At 48.9% G+C, this 8,460-nt stretch overlaps 1 protein-coding gene across 6 annotated transcripts in view; it reads left to right on the top strand.

Moving 5' to 3' along the window:
- Positions 1–8,460, top strand: part of ARID3A (AT-rich interaction domain 3A) — an 84,801-nt gene that overhangs the window by 2,457 nt on the left and 73,884 nt on the right. Inside the window, exon 1 of one of the 6 annotated variants that reach the window (XM_069102042.1) lies at positions 5,863–6,766. The exons of the other annotated variants lie outside the window; for them this stretch is intronic. The gene's annotated coding sequence lies outside the window, so the exon portion shown is untranslated. Of the gene's footprint in view, positions 1–5,862; positions 6,767–8,460 lie in introns of those variants that run through there. 6 annotated transcript variants of the gene reach the window in all.

The following is an 8,460-nucleotide window of genomic DNA, read 5'->3' as shown; positions in this document are numbered from 1 at the left end:
AGCCTCTGCTCTGTAGAAGACCCAGATGTAGTTGGGGGTGGGAAGCAGACCCATGCTTGAAAGCCACTGTAACTCTTTCCTTCCTCCTGCCTTCCCTCTCAGCCTCACCCCCCACCCCCACCCCCAGCATCTGCCTGGATAACAGAGTGTCCCTCCTACCCACCCACCTCAAAATCCTTCTGGCTTCAGCTATTCTAAGCCCCCTGGACCAGAGGATGTAATAAATAGGGGGAGAACAAAGAGTTAATTGGGTTTTGGGGCCTGGAGCCTGGGATGATGCTGGGGGGGGTGGAGTCTGCTTCCTCACCGATGGGGGGGGGGGACCCTTTTCAGGAGAGTCCAAAAGCTTGTCTGTCCAGCCCTGGTGCTCATCATAGCTGACTCCCAAGGGTCCAATGAGCATCGGATAGCCCTGGAAGAGAGGGATGTCCGGGGTGTGGGTGGGAAAATCCAGATCCATAGACTAGATTAAAATATCCCAATCCTTTTTGTGGCTAGTTGCTGCTGCCACCCCATTCCCACATGCTTATGGGATGCTCAGACAGCCAGGTTTTCTGAGACCAAAGGACAGTTTTTCTTGAAGCTGCTGAGATGTCAGGACTGCCCAGCCCAGAAATTTGGGTTTAGTACTTCGTCTTCCTTCAGGGCAGCAGAAAGCAGAGTACCCTGGGAAGGGAAGAGAGGCCAGGCCCCTCTGACCCAAGCCTAGTTGTCCAATTTTGTCTTTTAGATAGCCTTCGGTCAGGGCATCCCTCAGGGCAGGAGTTGGGAAGGGACAGATCTGGGAGATCCCTAAGAACCCAGAATGTCAGAACTTGGAGGGCCTTAGACTATAGAATGTCAGAGCTCACATTGTACTTAAGGATGACCAGTCTCAGCATTCTTTAGATATGGAAACTGAGGACCAGAAATCTACTTCTTTCCCCTACATTCTGTTGACAGCCAGGCAGGGAGCATGCCCCAATGTGTAGCTGCATCAGGCTATGTCCTGTAGCTCTGGGTAGGGACATGGCAGAGAGGGATCAGTAGGCCTGCCAGTGAGGGTTGGGTCCCTCTAAAGTAGGGAATAAGGTCAGGCAGCCAGCCAGCCAGTCAGGGTGTTGCCAGATTCTGGTCCCATCCCCTCCCCTCCACCCCTTTGCCTTCTCTGTCACCCTCTTCCTCTTCAAAGCTAAGCCAGCCCGCCCCAGAGGACCTTCTAGGACCTTGGCTTCTGGCCCTTTGCTGAGTTATAACTTTTCTGAGAAGGATAGGGGTGAGTTGTCTCAGGCATCAACTGGGGGCCTGGATGCACCAACAATGAATATTGACTGTGGTGAACGTTGTTCCTGGTTTATAGGAATGATGGCTGAAGCTTTAGGGGAGATCAGATAGCCTTTCCTTGGACAGGCAAAATTGAAGAGCCCTGGGCCCAGTTAGGGCAATTCATGACATTTGGCACCATGAGTTACTACCAGAGTAATAATGGCATCCCCCTCCCCTAAGGCTCTCTTCCCTAAAACAACCCAGCTAACTGGGAGAGGTGTTAAGAAAGTTACATGGCCTTCATTTGGCGGATGAGAAAATTTTGGTGCTGAGAGCTTACGGCATCTTGGATTTGGAGCTAGGAGGGGCCCTTAGAAGCCACTGAGGCCAACTCCTCATTTTATAGATGAGGAAACTGAGGTCCAGAGAGGTGGTAGGTTATTGGCCCAGGGTTACACATTAATTAGTGTCTGAGGCCTTTCAGCCTCCTGAGCCTCAAAGGCACCTTGACGTCCTCAAGGTCACAAAGGGAGTCACACAGGGAGCTGAGATCTACTAAGGAAACAACCCACCCCCAACATTTATGGGCCAGAAATCAGGAGGGCTGAGTTCTAGTCTGGGCTCAGTCTGTGGGAGTTTAGGCCAAGTCCTTTCCTCTCTCTGGGACTCAGTTTCCTCAATTGTAAAATGGAGGTGGGAGGTTGGATTTAGTTTAGTGGAAGGAAAAAAAAAACAAGGATTACTTGTAATGCCTGCTGAAGATGGTTTCAGATAGCAAGAGGCTCTTTTCAAAGGCAGACAAACCTCACAAAAGACCACCAACTCAGACTCAGAAGACAAACCCCTTTATGAACATTTAAATTTTGAGCTCTGATCAAGAACGTTATACTCTCATTTCTGTAGTGTTTGAAGGTGCTTTCCCCATGTTGACCCAGAAACAATAGGCAGACTGAGGTCCAGAGAGTGGGGCAAGTGATTTAAATTCAAGGTCACCCAGCCAGTAAGTTCTGGGTCTAGGTTTCTTGTTTTAAGCCCACCTTTTTTTCCCAACACCTTCATGAAGAATTGTAGAATTAGACCTGGGAGGGACTTTAGAGGTTATTTAGTCCAGCCCCCTTCTCACTTTTACAGAATTGAGTCTCAGTGATATTAAGCCCTCAGCCTAAGTCGCAGAGCTAACAGAGTTCTGATTTGAACTTGGGTCTTTTGACTCCCAAGTCCATCTCCCTGTCCCCCTGTGTGATGGGACATTTCAAAATTGGTCTTTTCATCTCTAACCAGACTAGTTGGTGTGTGTGTGTGCGCGTGTGTGTGTGTGAAAAGTTACCTTTCATTGATGACTTTCATTTTCCCATTGCAAACATTTTGGATATCATTCCCCTCCCTGCCAACTCCCCACCCCACCCCCTGAGAAAGACATGTAAACCAAACCATCTAGCCAGGTCTGACGGTGTATTCAGTGACCTGCATCCATAGTCCCCTACCTCATCCAGGAAAGGAGGAAGGGGAAGTAATGTGGGGGGGGCGGGGCAGAGGAGGAAGGGGGATTGGCCTGTAGAAGAGTTAGTTAGCATTGTATGGAAGGCTCTCTGGACTGGGACTTAGCAGCCCTTGGAATTCTGGCTCTAACTTTGGACAAGTTGCTTTTCTTCCTTGAGCCTCTGTTTCTTTATCTGTAAAATGGGGCTATTAACAATCCTTGTACTTCCTATCCTGCTAGGCTGCTTTAAAGAAAGTACCATGTAAAGTCTAAACACCTATAGAAGTGGAGGTTATTATTAGTGTCTTAAGGAAGAAGGAAGCCACTGGACAATAACACTAAGAGGAAGCTGTCGGGACACTCAGTGGTTTACAGATATCTCATTTGATCCTCACGTCAGCCTTGGGAGATGGGTGCTATTCTTATTTCCATTTCACAGATGAGGATACAGAGGCCAACTGAGGTTGGGTATCTTGCCCAGGGCCGGTCAATGTCTGAGGCTGAATCTGAACTCTAGCTCAGTGCCCAGCTGCCCGCATTTAATAATTGAATCCTAGAGAACCAGTGTAGTTAAAGTGACTGGTTTATGTAGCTAGAAAGTGCCAGAGATTAGATTTGAACCCTGGTTTTTCTGTTTCTTAAGCCCATCATTACAGCAGCAGCCTAAGGATAAAAATATTCAAGTATCTGAAGGCTATAATGGTAAAAAGGGATTAATTAGACAATGGAGGAAAGAATTGGAAGGAGTGGAGGTACAGAGATGCAATTTAGGTGGGATGGAGTGGCCAAACTTTCTAACGATCTCAGTTGTCCCAAAGTAAGGTAGACTGCCTTAGTTGGTAGGTAGCGAGATTCCTGTCGTTGGATGTATCCAAGCCGAGTTTGACAGATTACTTGTGAAGGGTGTTTTTGAGGAACTTTCTGATGAGGTATGGGTCACGCTAGATCCTCCCAGCTCAGATGTTGTTTGGGGTTTATGAATGGGACCAATTGGTGCTGTCCTAGAATGCATAGTTGTTTGGCCTGTGGAAGGCCTCCTGGATGGAGAGCCAGGAAGGAGGGCTGATGGAGAAAGTGGAAAAGTGGGTGTGGTTGGGGAAAAGGTGGGTTTGAGGGCTGGGCTAAGAACTGAGTGATGGGAGGACCAGGGGAGAGAGGGATGGGAGCAGAGCAGAGGAGGCCCTACCCAGGATCCCCAGGGAGGTGGCCAACTCTGCTGTCCAGCTGCCCTTCTCTGGTCAGTTCTAGACTAGGGAGGTGGGGAGGAAGGCTGTGGACTGATAAAGGAGGAGGATTGAGGGCCATATAGGTTACAGGGTTGTAGCTGGAAGGGACCTTAGAGTATTGAATACTAGAGCTGTAAAGCAAGGGCCGGAAGTCTGGGTTTTTTAAATATTCTGGAAACTATTTCTGTATAGCTGTCTTCCTATGTAATCTTCAGTGTTTTATACATCTAAAAACACTCTTTAGAGAAAGGGTGCATGAACTCTCCAGCTTGTGAGGGGGAGTCCATGACAAAAAAAAGGGGTACAAATCCCTAGTGGAAAGGGATCTCAGGACTCAGAACTGTTATTTGTGAGATGCTGTTGGATTGTCCAGTCATTTTCTTTTTTTTTTTTTTTGCCTTTTGAGGGCATTTGGGGTTAAGAAACTTGCCCAAGGTTACAAGGCTATTTTTTTGTGTGTGGGTGTTAAGTGTCTGAGGCCAGAACCGAACTCCGGTCCTCCTGATTCCGGGCTGGTGCTTTAATCACTGCACCACTTAGCTGCCCCTCCAGTCATTTTCAATTGTGTTAGACTCTTCATGACTGAGTTCGGGGTTTTCTTAGCAGAGATACTGGAGTAGTTTGCCATTTCCTTCTCCAGCTCATTTTACAGATGAGGAAACTGAGGCCAACAGGGTTAAGTGACTTGCCCTGGGTCATCCAGCTAGTAAGTGTTTAAGGCCAGATTTGAACTCAGAGAGATGAGCCTTCCTTATTCCAGGCCTGACATTCTATCCACTGTGCCATCTAGCAGTCCCAGGATGTAGAACTTGGAATGTCAAATTGGGAGGGATATCAGAATACAGAATGTCAAAGCTAGAAGAGGGCTCTTGGAACATTGACTCTCAGAGCAGAAAAGGGGCGCAGAACATAGAACATAAAACACCAGAGCTCGGAGGGCCCTTAGAATTTACATTGTCAGGGCCACGGGAGAGACCTTCAAGATAATGTAAACCAAACCCTTTGTTTTTCAGATAGGGAAACTGAGGAGTGAGGTGATTTGCTCCAGGTCATAAAGCTAGTTAATATAACAGACAGGATTCAGACTCAGACTCCAGTTCCACTGAATACTGCCACACCTCTCTGCCTCAGTTTCCTCGTTATGTTCAATGACCTAGGACTTTTCATCTGTAAGATTCTGCTCAGGGCTGTCATCTCCTCCAATTCCAGTTTCTTGCCCTAATCTTAGGGTTGCATTGGCAGTAATTCTGGGCCAGCTCAGACCCAGCCCCCACCCCCTTCCTCCTTCCTCTATGTAATTTTGACCAAAATAGGCCCTGGAACTGGGAGAAGGTTCCCCTACCCTTTCCCCCAGGTGCCACCATAGGAGTGTAGCCCTTGGCAGCTGGCCTTGGGGTGGATTCACCACCCTTATGCACTTCTGATGAATGCTCAGCTGCTCAACTGCCTTGCCCGTCCTGGCACAGTTCCATGGGTGTGTTTGCTGCATGGGCATTTTGACCTAAACGTGGTTTTGAATACGACCCAAAAGTGGCTTTGAATATTGCACCTTGAGTGGGCTCATCTTCAGAGCTCTGGGTTTGTCGGAAGGGTTGTCAAATAGCTTTGGGTGCATTCTGATATCCTCACTCCACACCTTAGGGAATGCAGACCTGTGGGGAGTTGGCTGAGGGGCACATTGAGAGAAACCTTGGTCTAGACTTCTATTCATCTGGTGCTTTGAGCTCTCCCTGATCTCTGGGATCCAAAAGGAGAGATCGTCCCTTATGTGTAATCTGGGGGGGAGGGTAGGGGGGTGGGAGGTGCTTTGAGATCTTTTCTTCTGAAGTATGAGATTTACCATAAAGAGAAGAGTTGCCCTCTCTCCCCTCTCCCTACCCTATGGTGTTGTTTGTAAATGCTCTCACCACCCACCCACTGTACATTCATCCCTCAGACCTCTCAGGTGGGTCTGATTGCCCCTCTAGTGGTAATGGTTTTTAGTTCAGGGTTATTTTTGCTAGGGGGTGGAGGTGGGACCAAAGGGAATGACTGCTGAGATCAGCATATAGGCTCTGGGCCAGGTGGAAAGAGCCCTGGGCTGGACATCCTAGCTCCTGAAGCACTCAGGAAAGGTCAGCTTCCCTTCTCTGGGCTTTACTGTTGTCCCCAATCAAATTAATTCCTCATTAGATTGTAAGCTTCTTGAGGGCAGGCATTGGCTTTCTTTTTCTTATTTGTATCACCTTTGCTTAGTACAATGCCTGACATATAGGGAGCACTTAATGTTTATTGGACATTGACTTCTGATTGAGAGCCTGGACAGCAAGGACTTCCCAGCCATGTGGGTGGAGTGGAAGATCTTTGGACTGACTCCATGGCCAAGATTGAATCTGAGGGTGGGAGCACCTGGGTTCAGATCCTGCCTCAGACAGGCTCTCAGAACCACAGTCTCCTCAGCTCTAAAATGAGGGTAATAATGCAGTGCCTACCTCCCCAGGGTAGTTGTGAGAGAAATCCTTTAAAAATGAGAATTATCATCATTCCTTTAAACTGGGTACAGCATCAACATCCAGGGTTTTTCTTGTTCTGGAGATAGTTCTAGACTTGGGTAAGATTAACATGGCCCTTGGAGGACCCTAAAGCTGAGTTTGGAGATGTGCTGGTCTATCCCAAACTGCTCATTTTACAGATGAGGAAACTGAGGCCCAGACTGGGGGGGGGGAGACCCAAGTCCATTGATCCTTCCATTGTGACACGTTGTTTGTTACAGGAGGGAGTTGTTCATTCATGAGGCCCAGAGAGGGAGAGCAATTTGCCTGGAGGCACACGACATGTATGTCTTTTCCTTTTCTGCCCCAGGGCCTTTCTTTATCACCCTCCCCTCTATTTCTTGGCTGATTCTAGCCTTTGGGAAGCTCTGTCCTGGCCTCCCTCCCCCTACATGGAGACCAGTCTTAGGAGCAGGCATTCACAAAGGTCTGGGTTTTGGATCTCCCCTCTGTGTGGGGGAAGGAGGACTCGGGGCTCTTAAGTGCCCCATCTTGGGGAGCCAGAGCTGAGTGAAATTCCACCAGTGAGAGTAGTCTTGCCCCCTCTCTGGGCCCTGATGGGGGCGGACAGACAACCAATGGCAGCTCCCTATTTGTATGTGTGGAACTTAGAACTTGGAATGTCATGCCCAGACCCCGGGCCGCGCGTGGCCCAAGGAGATGGCAGCCAATCAGCTGAGGCAGAGGGGGGCCTTCCCCACCTCTGTTTATGAAGCAACAATTCTGGGGTTTCCAGTCCCCGGGGGTCAGTCTGATAAGGTGCTGCTTATCTCTCCCTGGACTGCAACAGGTGCCAGGGAAGGCCGGCTTTAATGTTAATGAATTGTCTCTGGAGGTGACCCCAGACCCTGGGTTGCAGGTGAAAGGCAGAGGTTATTAGGGGAAGGGAGGGATTCTCAGCTCTGTGGTCCTGCCTCCAGGGAGTCCTCCTAGCCTTGGAGGGAGGGCATGAGGGGAGACTCTGGCCAGAGCCCAAAGGACCCTTGTGATGATAGGGATTGAAAAGGGGCAGGGGGAACTCCTACCTTGGCCCTGGTTCTCATGGCCCAGAGGTCCACCAGCTTAGAGGAAGTGGAGTCAGAGTAGCAGAGTGACTCAGGGTTCTCTCTCCCCAGTTCCCAAGCTTGATTTTTCCAAATCCCAGGAGATTTAAAATGGTCTGGATTTCTTAGATATTATAACTTGTTCCCCTTTTTCCCTCCCCAAAACCTCCCATGACTGCTCTATCAGGGACTTCTCTCCACAGAGTCTAATGGATATAACCCTTTGGTCTTGGAATCAGGAGAGACCTTTAACCCTTAACTAGCTGTGACACTGACCAAGCAATTTACCTCTCCAAGGCTCAGTTTCCTCATCTGTAAAATGAGGAGGGGTTAGTCGATGACTTCCAAGGTCCTTTCTGGCCCTCAGTCTATATTCCAATGATCCCAGAAATCCTAGCTTTAGTGCTTAGTACTTGTGCACTTGGACAGATGACTTTCTCTCCGTTTCCTCATCTGTACAATGGGACTCATAATACTTCATCTACTTAACACTACCTCCTCTCATTGTAAACCTTCAAGTGTCATAGTAATGGGAATTGGCATTCCTTAGCCTTGACCCCTCTGTCTGTCCTATAGGCCCTTCCCATTGCCCGGCATGCCGTCGCTGGCTGGAGCCTATGCCTCCTGTCAGGGCAGTTCACAGATCCTTTGGGAATCAGGGCTGGGTATAGCATAGGTACAGTCAGGATTAGCAGGTTTGTAATGGAGAGAGTCAGGAATTCTGCTCCTGGCACTGGCCAGCTGTGTGACCTTGGGCCCCTCTAAAGTGGGGCAACAGATTCTGGTCTGCATTTGGTAAAGGGAGCTTGCTTATTGGGAGTGCCTGTGAAAAGAGACCTAGGCCATTTATTGGGGTGCTAATCTCTTGTGCCTCAGGGCCCAGCCAGCTAGTTGGGTTGTCTTGGCAATATGGGACTTGAGAATGAGCCCTTAGC

The sequence above is a fragment of the Petaurus breviceps genome, unplaced genomic scaffold, assembly GCF_028583685.1.
Source record: "Petaurus breviceps papuanus isolate PSGF00001 unplaced genomic scaffold, PetGlider_PUasm1.0 523, whole genome shotgun sequence".
Taxonomy (NCBI): domain Eukaryota; kingdom Metazoa; phylum Chordata; class Mammalia; order Diprotodontia; family Petauridae; genus Petaurus; species Petaurus breviceps.
This window is presented reverse-complemented; position numbering and strand designations above follow the sequence as displayed.